This window comes from Hemitrygon akajei, chromosome 11 (assembly GCF_048418815.1).
Source record: "Hemitrygon akajei chromosome 11, sHemAka1.3, whole genome shotgun sequence".
Classification (NCBI taxonomy): Eukaryota; Metazoa; Chordata; class Chondrichthyes; order Myliobatiformes; family Dasyatidae; genus Hemitrygon; species Hemitrygon akajei.
The window spans coordinates 153,580,709-153,596,852 of record NC_133134.1 but is presented as its reverse complement, the minus strand read 5'-3'; positions in this window follow the sequence as shown (position 1 = coordinate 153,596,852).

Here is a 16,144-nt window from a genome sequence, read left to right as displayed (position 1 = left end):
TTATTCCTAGATCCCTATGTTCTACTGCACTCTGCCCTACTGCCCTAGGAGCACACTGATGATGTTTCCTTGTATGGTGACAAAACGTTTGCAAATGGATTGTCAAGATCAGAGAACAACTCAACTCCGCCATCAACTCAACCTGAGCTACACATTTTTTGAGTTATTTCCAAGACCTACCCTGGCTGGTCCATCCAAATGCAACACCTTACAATTGTCTGCATTGAATTCCATCTGCATTTTGCCAGCTGGTCCAGATCCTGCTGTAATTTTTGATAGTATTTCTACCTGTCCACTACACCCCCAATCTTGGTGTCATCCGCAAATTTGTTGATCTAGTTTACCACATTATCATCCAAATTGTTGATATGGAAGATAAACAACAACAACAGACCCGGCATCAGTCCATGTGACACAACACTACAGGCCTCCAGTCAGAGAGGCAACCATCCACAACGACTCTCTGGCTTCTCCTGTAAAACCAACGTATATTCTAATCTACTATCTCATCTTAAATGCTAAGCAACTGAACCTTCTTAACCAACCTCCCATGCGGGACCTTTTCAAAAGCCTTGCTAAAATTGGTGTAAACAACCTCTACTACCTTCGCTTCACCAACTATCCTAGTAACTTCCTTGAAAAGTTTTGAGATTGGTTAGAGATGACTTACCACACACAAAGCCATGTTGACTATTCCTAATGACTCCCTCTCTGTCCAAAAACTTGTATATCTGGTCCCTTAGAATACCTTCCAGTAACTTTCCCACTGCTGATATCAGGCCCACTGGCCTGTAATTTCCTGTCTTATTGAAAATATTCCATCCACAGATCAGAGGCTTTGCTGATTATTGGTGTATCTAAATGTCCCTCGGATAGTCAAGGTAGGACAAGTGTACCTGAAATGGGTGATTAGCCTGCTGAGTTCCTCCAGCATTTTGTGTGTGTTGCTTGGATTTCCAGCATCTGCAGATTTTTTCTTGTTTGTGATTAGACTGGCTTTTCTGATTGTAGTTCTGTCACCAATTCTATCTCCTGCTCATTATTCTCATTGTCCATGACTGAGGGTGTGGTTGGTCGCATGATCTGTCCATGACTGACCACCAGGCTTTATTGTTCTGATTGTGTATGTACAACAGCACCATATGTCTTTCTTGCTCTCTTGTTATGTAACTCCAATATAAAAGGCTCTACTCTAGTCTAAAATGTCCTTCACCACTTAGGTGCTGATGCTTGATGCAACATGGGCCAATTGGTAATCTTGTGGATGTTCAAATCCTTTACTTGCATAATCAAACACCAATCACACTATGCTAATCTATGTTAACTACCAGTAGAATCTATCTGTTAAAGGCCAGTGATTCTTAAGAATTAGTAACCTGTCTCATAGTAAATGTCACCCTAGAATCCTTTGTTTGCATCCTTGGTATACCAAGTGGCTCTGGTCCCCTGTTGTGCAAAGAGAAACCAAGTTCTCAGGGACCTCTGTCACCAGTCTTGGCTGCATACTGTAAGCTGTCTCTGCCTAGACATCATCTTAACCTTTGCCTTGCCACAACTTCCACACCACGTTCCAAGGAATAAAGTCCTAGCCTGTCCAACCTCTCCCTATAACCTAGTCCCTTGAGTACTGGCAGCATTCGTGTAAATCTTTGTACTGCTTTCAGCTTAATGATGTCCCTTCTATAAAAGGGTAACCAAAACTGTAGATAATACTCCTCGTGGCCTCACCAACGTCTTGTACAATTGCAGCATCATATCCCAGCTCCTCTACTCAATGCCCTGGCTGATGAAAGACAGCATGCCAAACATCTTCACCACCCTGTCTATCTGTAACACCACTTCCGGCAAACTACGTATCTGTACTCCTAAGTCTCTTTGTTCCCACATCACTTCCCAGGTCCCTGTGTAAATTACAACACCTCTCACTTATCTGAATTGAAAGCCATTTGCAAATCCTCAACTCACTTACCTATCTGGTCAAGATCCTCCTGAAATTTTTGATAACTTCTTCCCTGTTTACTATTTTAATATCACCTGCAACTTGTTTTCTCTCACTTGTTTGATGTAGGCAAGTAACAGTGCCTGGTCTACTTTTGCTAGGCTGTACCTTATGAAATCAGCCTTCCGCCAGCCATGTGTCCATTTAGAGTACCTAACATTAGACCCTTGTCTAATAGGATAATCTCTGTTCTGGCTCAAAATGTACTTATGGAAGCACTTTAAATTTCCACTCTTTCTAAGCCTTCCAACTAAGATCATTATATTAAATTCTATCCCTGCACATTTCTCTATTTAAGATGCACCCTATCGTTAAAAATTTAAGTAAATTCTTTAGTGTGCTTTCTTTATTATTGTAATTGTTATTATCTGTCTGAGCCCAGTAAAGGTTGAATGAGTTCCAGCCATGTATACTGCAACTTATAGTCCCTTATGGAATAACAACATTGTCCTTTAATGGCACCTTTAAATCACTTTGATAGAGTAGAGGTAATTGGGTAATTCACCATACAGAACAGGCTCCAAGCTTCAAGTAAATTTATTATCGAAGTGTGTATATGTCACCATATACTACCCTGAGATTCAAGTCAGTGAGAAGACTTGTGATTCATTTTATGCACATAATTTTGTATGTAACTATCTTCCACTCACTGCAATACTTGAGGAGAAACTTGCCCACCTTTGTTGAGGAATGTTGTTTCTACCTCACTTTAAATTACAACACGAGTGAATCTGCAGATGCTGGAAATAAGTAAAAACATAAAATGCTGGCAGAACTCAGCAGGCCAGACAGCATCTATGGGAGGAGGTAGTGACAACGTTTCGGGCCGAAACCCTTCATCAGGAATGAAGTAACATGGGATGGTCGAGGGGGGATAAGAAGTGGGGGGAGGTATGAAGTAGAGAGCTGGGAAGTGATAGGCTGGAGGGAAATGGTCTAGGGGGAAGGTGGAGAATTATGGGAAATAAAAGAGAAAGAAAGGTAGGGCTGGGGGGAGATTATAGTGAGGGGGGAAAAGAGAGAGAAAGAGAACCAGACTAAAATTATAGATAGGGATGGGGTAAGGGGGGGGCAGGGGTATCAACGGAGGTCTGTGAGGTGAATGTTCATGCCGGCAGGTAGGAGGTTACCTAGGCGGGAGATAAGGTATTGCTCCAGACTGGGAGACCGTTTCGCTGAACACCGGCGCTCAGTCCTCCAGCAGTGGCGAGATCTCCCTGTGACCACACACTTCAATTCCACAGACCACTCCCACTCCGATATGTCTGTCTATGGCCTCCTCTACTGTCAAGGTGAGGCCACACGCAGGTCGATGGAGCAATACCTTATCTCCCGCCTAGGTAGCCTCCTACCTGCCGGCATGAACATTCACCTCACAGACCTCCGTTGATACCCCTGCCCCCCCCTTACCCCATCCCTATCTATAATTTTAGTCTGGTTCTCTTTCTCTCTCTTTTCCCCCCTCACTATAATCTCCCCCCAGCCCTACCTTTCTTTCTCTTTTATTTCCCATAATTCTCCACCTTCCCCCTAGCCCATTTCCCTCCAGCCTATCACTTCCCAGCTCTCTACTTCATCCCTGCCCCCACTTCTTACCCCCCCCCCCCCCCAACCATCCCATGTTACTTCACTCCTGATGAAGGGTTTCGGCCCGAAATGTCGTCATTACCTCCTCCCATAGATGCTGTCTGGCCTGCTGAGTTCTGCCAGCATTTTGTGTTTTTATCACTTTAAATTGATTGTTTTCTGAGCATGTTAACTGGTAAGAATACAATAGGCTGAGGCCCTCTGTTGGTTGGGTTGCCAGTGGGTATTGTGTCCTAGCTGTTACGTTGTTGGTGCAGTGCTGTCAGTCGGTACGCAAACCAGGGCGGTATGATACAGACAGCAAGCAGTTGCCCAGGCTCTCTTGACAGAACGGATGAATCCAAAGGAACGGCAGGCATCAGTACAGTTTGGCACCAGTGGAGTTTCCAGTCGGTGTTGAAATCAACGTAGGACTGCCTTGGGGATCCCAACTCCGATTTTTCTTTGAGTATGCTCCAAAAGCCTTTCCCTTAAGAGGGTATAATCGCAAGGCAGCAGAGGTCTTTGAGATCAGAGTTTTCCTTCTGGCAGACGAGCTGCCAACCCTGGCTGACAAGCCCAATCTCCCCAGAGCGACTCATTTTAGGGCGCCAGTAACCTTTTCCCCTTCTGTCAGTAGAAACTGTTCCACCGGGCTTAGTAGTTAAGCCACACATGAAGACCAGGAGCTGGACTTGGCTATTTGAGATGCATGCCATTTGGAGCATTTAATGGGTAGTGGGAGCTTATCCCAACTACACTTAACCCTCGCCCCCAGCTCTGACAGCCTTAAGGGATCATACAATAGGCTGAATCATTAATAAATACTATGTTTGGGGGAAGAAATGGCCTGAGGAATCTGAGTCAGTTTTAACATTTATTTTGGCACTGTGTTGGAATTGCACGCCTTGTGTGTTCATTTCAAGCACTGTATAGGAACTCCAGGGAGTCTTGAATTACTGCCTGTGAGTCATACTGGAGCCTGACTCAGACCTCGCACCACATATTGAGCGTTGATGTAATTTTTTTTTAAAAGTTTCAACCATCTTTAAATAGAAAAACAGACTTCTCCAGAAATTGAAATTCATCTTACTTTGGCATGTAAAATATGTGTTGCGTGCCAGCTTCGATATCTTGAAAAATTATGTGACATTGGGTTAAAATCTACTAAAGGTACTGTTCTGGCATGTTCCTCGAAGAATAATGCACCAAACTGGGACCTATGCCATTCCAGACAAAAACTAAATCCAGACTGCATTGCTGCTGTCTCAGTGGCGTGGGACTGGAGTTTAACGTAGGAGAGTGTGAGGTCATGCACTTGGGTAGGAGGAGTCAAAATGCAGACACCTCTCTGTGCAGAGAAGTTAGAGTCAAAAGGCAGACTGTTATAAGATTAGATTTATTTGTCACATGTACGTTGAAACACAGTGTATCCATCGCTTGTGTACTTCAGAAAGGGGAAGGTGAGGGCACACACACCAGTCCTCATAGAGGGATCAGAAGTGTGGAAAGAGTGAGCAATTTCAGGTGTCGATATGAGGATCTATCCTGGGCCCAACATATCGATGCAGCTACAAAGAAGGTACAACAGTGGCTATATTTCATTAGGAGTTTGCAGAGATTTGGTATGTTACCAAAGACACTCACAAATTTCTACAGATGTACTGTGGAGAGCATTTGAACTGGCTGCATCACCGTCTGGGGTAGCAGTGGGGAGGGTGGAGCTGCTACTGCTCAGGATCAAAAGAAGCTGCAGAGTGTTGGAACCTTAGCCTGCTCCAGCATAGGCATCTGCCTCTGTAGTATCCAGGATATCTTCAAGGAGTGATGCCTCAAAAAGGCAGCATCCATCATTAAAGACCGATTCTGAAGGTATACACTCAACAAATCAGGAAATGTTTCTTACCCTCTGCCATCAGATTTCTGAATAGACATTGAACCCATGAACATGAACTTACTACTTTTTTAATTTTGCACTATTTATTTAAGTACTTAATATATATGTATATACATACTGTAATTTGTGTTTTTCTTTTATGCATTTCATTGAGTTGCTGCAAAGACAACAAATTTCACAATACGTGCCAGTGATATTAAGCCTGATTCTGATTCTGAAACCAAATCAGTGAGAGCAGTCTGCAAGTTTTGCCATGCTTTCAGTGCTAACATAGCATGCCCACAATTCCTTAACCCCAATCGTATGTCTTTGGAACATGGGGAAAAAATTGGAGCATCTAGAGGAAACCCACGTAGTCATGGGGAGAACGTACAAACTCCCTACAGATAGCGGCAGAACTGAACCCCAAATGGTGATTACTTGCATTGTAATATGCTAATGACTATGCTACCATGCTGCTGACATATCACCATGAAGAGAGGTTGTAGAGTGGAGTGGAAAGGAGGGATATAGGTGTCCTTGAACAAGAAACACAAAAAAATTAGATAAACATGCAGCACTGTATGAAGGCAAATGGCATATTGGTATTTATTTCAAGAGGAAGAGATTAGAATAGATAAGGAGATGGACAAAGTTTATGTCCCTTTAATTAAGATATAGGCAGTCCAGAAGAGATTCACTTGGCTAAATCCTGAAATGAAAGGGTTGTCATATCTCCAATTAGACCTGTATTATTAGGAGTTTACAAAGAGTGATCTTCGTTGAAATATACCAGATCCTCAGGCACCATGACAAGCAGGATGGTGAGGTGCTTCCTCCGGGGGAGAGTCTTGAAGGAGGGAATATAGTTATAAGAAAAGGGGAAGCAGTTATTTCAAACAGAGACGTTAAGGAATCTCTCACAGAGGTTGTTGAATCTCTAGAATTCTCTAGCCTAGAGGCAAGATCATTAGTGGTATTTACAGGAGAGGTAAATGCACTTTGAAACTGGCACAGGCGCCTGGGACAGATTAGCCGTGATCATTTAAATAGAGCAGGCTTAGGAGGTTGAGTGGTTCCTGATCCTATTTCCTCATCTGTTCTTGTGTGAGACAGAACTTAACTAACCTCTTGCATGGCAAATTGAGTACAGCTGCAAAACGGGCTGCCTTGGCAGTTACGGTGAATGAAGGGGAGGAGAGTATTAAATACCCATGAGGTGGTCTGATTCTGATCTGAGATCACAGCCAGCAGCTCAGAACTGATTCACACAAAAGAACCACAGGGAGAGAAGCACCTCTGATTCATTTTCCATTATGCTGGCCATTGAAAACTCTGGCTGATACAATGTAGAAGACCCACTGTGACCTGTTAACTGCCAGTTCTCATTCCTTTGCAGTGTGATCCTGGTGTTCAAATAAAATTTATTATCAAAGTACATATATGTCACTACGTACAACTTAAGAGATTCATTTTCTTGCAGCCATACTCGATATATCCATAAGAATCAATGAAAGACTGCACCAATATGGTGTTTTTTTGAATGAACAACAAAGATCATAAATTGCCCCAAAAATCTGCAAATTCTGTCAACAGTGGGGGAAAACGTGAGGTCCGCTTAAAGTGACATTGTTAGTTGAGTGGCTAACATCGGCTGCATTAGGGTGAAGATCACACAGAAATGTCCATGTCAGTGTTCTGATGCATAAGATTTCAACTAGTCGTGTGACTCTCTTACCTCTGAAGCAGGTACTTTTACATGCAGCTTGCTTGCAAATAAAGTCTACGAAAGCATCAGACTCTCAGGTAGCAGTATTTTAAATATTACAGTTGAAGTGAAAGTGATGTACAATTTATACAAATCCAGTATTGTGCAGAGTAAGAGTCATGGAGCACTGCATCACAGAGACACCACCTTCGGCCTATCTAGTTTGTGCTGTTACGCCTGTGCTCCAACTCTGGGGGGCCAAGGGGTACAAAGGAGCCCCCTCCTTTTTGAGAATCGCAAGATCGCTATTAATGCGGGTCTGGGACCCAGGAAATGAGAGAGAATCCTCATGGGCTTGGAATGTGTGTCCTGCCCTCAGCGAGACAAAGCCACGGATAACGGCCATTGTCTCTTGGAGACGGACTTGTGTATTGAGTACTGTGCTATTCAGTGAAGCCCTCAGGGAACAACTCTGAGGGGGCTGGTTGAGGGATGGCCTCATCCCAACCTGATTGACATCTGAGACCCCGTGAGTAAGGATAAAAGAGGGTCTGAGGAACAACCCCTTCAGACGCACCAGGAGAAACGCTAGAAATCCTGTGACAGCGTTTAATAGTGACAGCTGGTGGAGGGCCCACGTGTGTCCTTTCCCGTTGCCGGGATTGGGGCCTTACCACGGAAGACGGTTTAGCTAAAGAAGAGACCACCCCCAACGACATTTCGAAGGATCGACATCATAAAAAGGAAAAACTGGCAAGTTCTAAAAATCCGTCTTTCTCCAACCAAAGGCTGCAGCCTGCATGAACTTGAGTGACTTTTATATTTCCATCGGACAATACATTTCCCCTAGACAACGATAGAGCTATTTCTTATTGATTATTATTATACCCGCGCTTTTAGATTTAGTATTGATGACGTATATCATCTGTATGTTTGCATTGATATTATTTTTGTGTATTTTTATCAATAAATACTGTTAAAAATAGTACCATCAGACTTCAACGGACCTCTCTATCTTTGCTGGTAAGTGACCCAGTTACGGGGTATGTAACAACTTGGGGTTCTCGTCTTGAGATTTGATACCAAATTGGGGAGCCAGTGAATCGGGCTTGTAAGTCCAAACTTGGATCTGGTTGCGCGGGTAGCCAGACGGGAAACCAGCAAAGATGGACGTGGGTGAATTTATAGAAAACCCGACTCTGGAGGCGCTAGAGGTGGCCACCAAATCGGACTTGATAAATATTGCGAAGGGACTAAACCTCGCAGAGGTGAGGTTGTCGATGAAAAAGCGGAGGTGCGGAGGGCCATAACTCAGTATTATATTGGGAAGAATGTGTTTGCAGCTGAGGTATTGGAAAATATCCCTGAAAAGGTACCAGCTAGTGGGACGGCTCAGTTAGAGTTGGAGAAATTAAGGTTGGAACATGAAATTAAATTAAAGCAGCTGGAAGCAGCTGAGAAAGAGAAAGAAAGGGCCGACAAGCAAAGGGAGCATGCGCTCCAGCTAAAGTAGTTAGAGGTGAAAAGGGAGCATAAGCTCCAGCTAAAGGAGTTAGAGCAGGACAGAGCTGAGAAACAAAGGGAGCATGAAATTCAGTTAAAACAGCTGGAAGCAGCTGAAAAAGAGAGGGAGAGAGCTGAGAAAGAAAAGGAAAGAGCCGAGAAGGAGAGGGAGGCAGAGAAACAGAGGCAGCATGACTTGGATATGGAGAAGTTAAGGCAAGAGCGAAGAGCTCAAGGGGCAGACCGAGAGGAGAGGTTTAATGTTAGTCGGGAGTTGAGGGTAGTACCTCCGTTCGAGGAGACGGATGTTGATAGTTATTTCTTGCTTTTTGAAAAGGTGGCAGTGAATCAGAAGTGGCCCAAAGAGCAGTGGGTGGCGCTGTTGCAAAGTGTGTTAAAAGGGAAGGCACAATGGGCATATGCGGCGTTGTCCATGGAGGAGGAGGAGTCTGAGAATTATGAGAAAGTAAAGGAGGCCATTCTCCGGACTTACGAATTGGTACCTGAAGCGTATAGACAAAAGTTCAGAAATTTAAAGAAAGGGTGGAATCAGACGTATACCGAGTTTGCCTATGAGAAGGGGGTGCTCTTGGATCGCTGGTGTACAGCAGAAACAGTGGAAGAGGATTTTTGGCATCTCAGGGAGTTAATTCTGATTGAGGAATTTAAAGGTTGTGTTTCGGAGGATATCCGGATGTGTTTGAATGAGAAGCCGAATAAGTCCATCTCCGAATTTGCTAGGTTCGCAGATGAATATGCCCTAACCCACAAGACAAAGTTTTCCTCGAATAAAAGTTACCAGAGAGACCGTGGGAACGATAGAGAAAGCCCGCCGGCTGAGGCAGAGGTCCCGCTGGGAGCTAGTGGTAAGATTGAGGAGGAGAGGCAAGACGGCCAGAGATTTCCGGGCTTGACCTGTTTTAATTGTGGAAAGGGGGTACATATTGCATACATCTAGGTGCTTTGCTCCGAGGAAGGAGACAGGAAAATGGAAAGCAGCAGTCCCTATAGGATGTGCCATGGTGATCAGTAAATCGACAAGAGAGCCCCGGGTAGACAGAGTACGAGAAGGGTCTGAGACATGAATGTCAAATGGAACCGTGTCTGTGAGAGAGGGAGACCCACCAGTTCCCGTGCAGATCTGGAGAGACACGGGAGCTGAACTGTCATTGATTAGCAGTAAGGTACTGGATTTTGGTCGCAAGACGGGAATGGTAGCTGTGAAAGGAATAGGAAAAGGGACGGAAATGATGCCCTTGCATAGGATCATTATGAATTGTGAGCTGGTATCTGGACCAGTTGAAATGGGGGTGCGATCAGAATTCCCGAGAACTGACGCGAACGTCCTTCTGGGTAATGATTTAGCCGGTGGTAAGGTTTGGTCAGCAATGAAGCTGACGAGACAGCCGGTGGAGGTCCCGCCCCTAGATTCCAAGATCTATCCCGCATGCGCGATCACTCGCAGCATGTCGAGAAAGGCAGCTGAGAACGAGAGCAGTTTAAATCCGGCTAGTATTGATTTGGCCGAGACGTTTTTACTGACCCTGTACCACGAGGGTTTAGAGGGTGGTAAAACGAAGAGTAATAAAGTGAAAGAGAGTAAGGGAGAGGAGGTAGACCTGCCCTTAGCGAGGAGAAAATTTATAGAGGCACGAAATAAAGATGAGAAACAGATAAAGCTGTTAAAAGGTCCAGGGTTGGACATGGATTATCTGTCTGGTTTGGCAGAATTGTTTGAAGAAGTTGAAAATTCTAAAGGTGTTCCCGATAATGAAATGAGGGCAGTCCTAGATGAAAAGGATGCCATTACCTTGAAGAAGTCTGCTGGGTTGGCAGATGAGGTTGTTTCAGCCCGCGGGGTTGAGTTTACTCCGGAAGGGAGTTGCCCAGAGAGTAGTTGGGAGGATCAGGGGAATTTAGAATTTGAACAGGGTACGGGTATTGAAAGCCTGGAAGAGGCAAATGTCCCGTTTGAGTGTATCCAAGATGTGGATGCACGTCGTACTGAACCTAGTAATGGAGCTCAGAAAAAGTCTGAGGTATTTGATTCAGTTGAAAAGGAATGCAGTCCTTGTGGGTCAGATGGACTTGGTTCAATGAAGAAAGGGTTAACCTTGGTAATAGTGGGAAGTGAGAGTTCCCAGGTGTTTGTGCTCGAAGGTGTGTTAAAAGTTAGTGAGGAGATAACAGGTGGTGAGGTGAATATTATTATTGAAGGAAAAGGGAAAAGTGTAGTTTCCAAATTGAATGAAGAAAATTTAAAGTCTGGATTGATGTCAGATGCAGCAACCAGGTTACCGAGACAATGGCTTGGTACCGCGGTGCCTGTGAGTCAATTACAGATTGAGTTGGAAGGGGCCCCACACACTATTGTTATTCCAGAGTGTGGTGTGAAACCGCAGAATTCGAAATGCTGTTTGAACAAAGAGGGATCGCTGGCATTGAGAACTAATCACCTGAAGGGTCCTGAAGAGAAAACTAGCAACTTGCGTAAAATTAAAGAATTGTGTGGAAATTCGGAAAGTGGTCTAAGTTTGGAACACATTGTTGATAAAATAACTTCTATGAAAGGAGCGGGCGAAAGCCTATTTCGCCAGGGTGCACAAGCTCACCACGTGGGAATTAACTGGAAAAGAGGCGAGGGTTAATGGGATGCCATTTTTAAATAGCAGAAGCCGGTTTGAAGGGATTTTGACAAAGCATGTGAATAATAAAGACAACTCCCATGGAAGCTCGACTGTTAAGTTTGAAAGTAACATAAAGATTAGTATTTTGCATGAACTTTTGTAGTATACACGTAAGCTAAGGTCACAACTCTTTAGTTTTTGTTTGCTGAAGGAAAGAAAATAAAAAAAAATAGGTGGTTATTAAATTGGAGTCTGATGCTACAAGACTTTAGTAAGGTACAAGATGTTAAGATATTAAAGGAAGTGACAATGTAATCGGTAATTGCTTAGATGCTGAATTGAATGTATAACTGTATTACTCTGTAGAAAAAAAAACTTTTGTATTGTGTTAGATTCTAAAATCCTGTAAGACTCTGTATTACTTCGTTTTTGCCGATGGTAAAAACGCGTTGAAGAAAGGGGGTGTTACGCCTGTGCCCCAACTCTGAGGGGCCGAGGGGTACAAAGGAGCCCCCTCCTTTTTGAGAATCGCAAGATCACTATTAATGTGGGTCTGGGACCCAGGAAATGAGAGAGAATCCTCATGGGCTTGGAATGTGTGTCCTGCCCTCAGCGAGACAAAGCCACGGATAACGGCCATTGTCTCTTGGAGACGGACTTGTGTATTGAGTACTGTGCTATTCAGTGAAGCCCTCAGGGAACAACTCTGAGGGGGCTGGTTGAGGGATGGCCTCATCCCAACCTGATTGACATCTGAGACCCCGTGAGTAAGGATAAAAGAGGGTCTGGGGAACAACCCCTTCAGACGCACCAGGAGAAACGCTAGAAATCCCGTGACAGCGTTTAATAGCGACAGCCGGTGGAGGGCCCATGTGTGTCCTTTCCTGTTGCCGGGATTGGGGCCTTACCACGGAAGATGGATTAGCTAAAGAAGAGACCACCCTCAACGACTTTTCGAAGGATCGACATCATAAAAAGCAAAAACTGGCAAGTTCTAAAAATCCGTCTTTCTCCAACCAAAGGCTGCAGCCTGCATGAACTTGAGTGACTTATATTTCCATCAGACAATACATTATCCCCTAGACAACGATAGAGCTATTTCTTATTGATTATTATTATACCTGCGATTTTAGATTTAGTATTGACGACATATATTATCTGTATGTTTGCATTGATATTATTTTTGTGTATTTTTATCAATAAATACTGTTAAAAATAGTACCATCAGACTTCAACGGACCTCTCTATCTTTGCTGGTAAGTGACCCAGTTAAGGGGTACGTAACAGTGCGAAACTCTAGTTCTGCTTAGTCCCATCGACGCATACCTGGACCATAGCCCTCCGTACCCCTCCTGTCCATGAACTTATCCAAATTTCTCTTAAAAGTTGAAATTGAACCTGCATTCACTCCTTCCTCTAGCAGCTTGAAGGTATCAGAATATGATGAATCACTGGTTTAGAACGTGGATGCGCTGAAGTTCTTTGTAAAATCAGAAAACATATAAACTGCAGAAGAATATAGAACAGAAGGAAACTATTTGGTCCACTGTGTTTGTGCAGGCTTTTTGAAAGGCCTATCTCATATGTCCCATTCTACTTTTCTTTCCCTTGCAGCTCTGGAATTCCATCTAGTTTTCAAAATTACTATTGAATCTGCTTTGCGTCCATTAAAGCTGCCAACTGCAAATCAGTGCACCGGGTAATTTTTAAAAAGCCTCAGTTATATCAATCATATCAAGTCTTGTCCTTTGATTAATGTCGCTGTGGACAGACTGGAAATGTTCTTTTCTGTAGATGCTGCCTGGTTTGCTGAGTTCCCCCAGCATTTTGTGTTTGTTGCTTGGAAATAGTTTCCCCCATTTTTATTTACAAAGTCCTAACTATTTTGAGCATTCATATTCCAGCTGCCCTCCACTCAATCAACACTTCTCTCATTTTCACATGTAACTGATAAGTTCTATCCCTGGTTATAATTCCGGGATGTCACTGCAATCTTTTCCATATCCTTGTAGTGCCCGGAAAAAAATACTCTAGCTGATCCTGATCAGTAGTTTATAAAGTTTGTTGCACCTTCATTTCTGCTTTGTCCCTTTAAGAGTAAAGTCAAGATTTTTTAAAAAGAAACATATTTACCCTCACCACTCCTAAAATTATACCATTTGGTTGATGCCTTCTTTTTCATACTCATCTTCCCAATAAGCATCACTTTGCATTTTCTGCATAAAATATCACAAACAATCTGTCCATATCCTTTTCTTCTGCAGATCTGGGCAACAAACAGAAAATGCTGGAGGAACTCAGCAAGTCAGGCAGTATCTATGCAGGGAATAAACAGACATCCTGGGCTTTCAGGACCATTCTTTATTTTTATCCTCTTGAAGACTTCCCTGCTTTGCTGTTATGTTTCCAATTCTGGCTCAACCTCAGTGTCCCTCATTTCTTGATTAGTGTTATTAATTTACATCAGAAAGGGCAACTGATACAGAAAGCTGATGCCTGGGTGGTGAGACCCTCTCCAGTCTGTAAAATATTCAACACTACTCTGCTTTCCATCTCTTACCCAACTCCATATCCACAACTGTAGGGTTCCCTGCAATTCCACAAGCTACAATTTCGAAATACCAATGATAATCAATCAAGCGGAGAAGCGAAATTGCGGGCAAACACGCAGCTATCAAAAACAACACACACAAAATGCTGGAGGAACTCAGCAGGCCAGCTAGCATCTATGGGAAAAAAATGTCTCAAGAGATACAGCCTAGCTATGAGGCCCAACAAGGCTACAATGATTATCAAACACATATTTACAGTAATCATCTTTAACCAATTTTAATCTCCCTACATTCCCATTATCTCTCCCCTGATTCTATCCCTCTTAATCAAACCAGATCTGAATTAAAAATATCTTGCGAAACACAATACAGTTTAAATGAATTGAGATGTACATACATCCTTTCTCCACAAGTGAATCCTTACAGGATTTCTATTTGCTGACATTTTGGGATTCCAGGAAGAAAATGCTGGAAAAACTCAGGAGATTTGGTAGTATATATGGAGTGAAAAACAGAGTTAATGCTTCAGGTTGAAAATCTTACATTGGAATCTCCCAGCTGAAATGTTAGCCCCCCCACCCCCCCCAATTTTATCCCAGCCTAATCACAGGACAATTTGCAATAGACAATAGGTGCAGAAGTAGACCATTCGGCCCTTCGAGCCCGCACCGCCATTCTGAGATCATGGCTGATCATCTACTATCAATACCCAGTTCCTGCCTTGTCCCCATATCCCTTGATTCCCTTATCCATAAGATACCTATCTAGCTCCTTCTTGAAAGCATCCAGAGAATTGGCCTCCACTACCTTCCGAGGCAGTGCATTCCAGATACCCACAACTCTCTGGGAGAAGAAGTTTTTCCTTAACTCTGTCCTAAATGACCTACCCCTTATTCTCAAACCATGCCCTCTGGTACTGGACTCTCCCAGCATCTGGAACATATTTCCTGCCTCTTTCTTGTCCAATCCCTTAATAATCTTATATGTTGCAATCAGATCCCCTCTCAATCTCCTTAATTCCAGCGTGTACAAGCCCAGTCCGGACATCCCAGGAATTAACCTCGTGAATCTACGCTGCACTTCCTCTATAGCCAGGATGTCCTTCCTTAACCCTGGAGACCAAAACTGTACACAATACTCCATGTGTGGTCTCACCAGGGCCCTGTACAAATGCAAAAGGATTTCCTTGCTCTTGTACTCAATTCCCTTTGTAATAAAGGCCAACATTCCATTAGCCTTCTTCACTGCCTGCTGCACTTGCTCATTCACCTTCAGTGACTGATGAACAAGAACTCCTAGATCTCTTTGTATTTCTCCCTCACCTAACTCTACACCGTTCAGATAATAATCTGCCTTCCTGTTCTAACTCCCAAAGTGGATAACCTCACACTTATTCACATTAAACGTCATCTGCCAAGTATCTGCCCACTCACCCAGCCTATCCAAGTCACCCTGAATTCTCCTAACATCCTCATTCAATGACCAATTAACCTATCAAGTGGTAGATCATGGACTGTGGGAGGAAATCGGAGTGCCTGGAGGAACCCCACCTGGAGAATGTAGAAGCAACACACACAAAATACTGGAAGAACTTAGCAAGCCAGGTAGCATCTATGGAAAAGAGTACGGTTGATGTTTCAGGCTGAGACCCTTCATCAGGACTGCAGGAAAAAAAGATGAGGAGTTAGAGTAAGAAGGTGGGGGAGGGAGGGAGGGAGGGGAGGAAGAAATGTAAGGTGATACGTGAAACCCGGAGGGGTGAAGTAAAGAGCTGGGAAATTGATGAAAGAGATAAAGGGCTGGAGAAGGGGGTATCTGACAGGACAGGACAGAAGGCCATGGAAGAAAGAAAACGGGGAGGAGCACCAGAGGGAGGTGATGGGCCAGCAAGGAGATGAGGTGAGAGAGAGAAATGGGAATGGTGAAGAGGGGTGCATTATCAGAAGTTGGAGAAATCGATGGGTCAGCTGGTAAAACCTTGTGCTAACTACTATGCTACCCTGCCACCTCATATTGTTACATATACAAAGATAGAGTGAAAAGCTTGTCTTGCATACTGTTTTGCTCACATCAAATCATTACAAGGTGCATTGCGGGGAAAGAATTACAACGCAGAAGGAAGTGTAAAAGCTCCTGAAATAGTGCAGTGCAAGTAAACAGCCTGCAAGTTATAAGGAGGTGGACTGTGTGGCCTTGAGTCCATCTCACAGTACAAGTGGTCCATTTAAGTATCTGACATGTGGGATAGAAGCTGTCCTTGAGCCTGGTGATACTGTACTGCTTTCAGGCTTTTGTTATCTTCAGCTCGATGGG